The sequence below is a fragment of the Piliocolobus tephrosceles genome, chromosome 2 (assembly GCF_002776525.5).
Source record: "Piliocolobus tephrosceles isolate RC106 chromosome 2, ASM277652v3, whole genome shotgun sequence".
Taxonomy (NCBI): domain Eukaryota; kingdom Metazoa; phylum Chordata; class Mammalia; order Primates; family Cercopithecidae; genus Piliocolobus; species Piliocolobus tephrosceles.
The window spans coordinates 48,399,971-48,400,227 of NC_045435.1; positions in this window are offsets into that span (position 1 = coordinate 48,399,971).

The following is a 257-nucleotide window of genomic DNA, read 5'->3' on the forward strand; positions in this document are numbered from 1 at the left end:
TCTCTTTTTTTTTTTTTTTTTTGAGACAGAGTCTCGCTCTGTCGCCCAGGCTGGAGCGCAGTGGCGCGATCTCGGCTCACTGCAAGCTCCGCCTCCCGGGTTTACGCCATTCTCCTGCCTCAGCCTCCCGAGTAGCTGGGACTACAGGCGCCCGCCATCTCGCCCGGCTAGTTTTTTGTATTTTTTAGTAGAGACGGGGTTTCACCATGATAGCCAGGATGGTCTCGATCTCCTGACCTCGTGATCCGCCCGTCTCG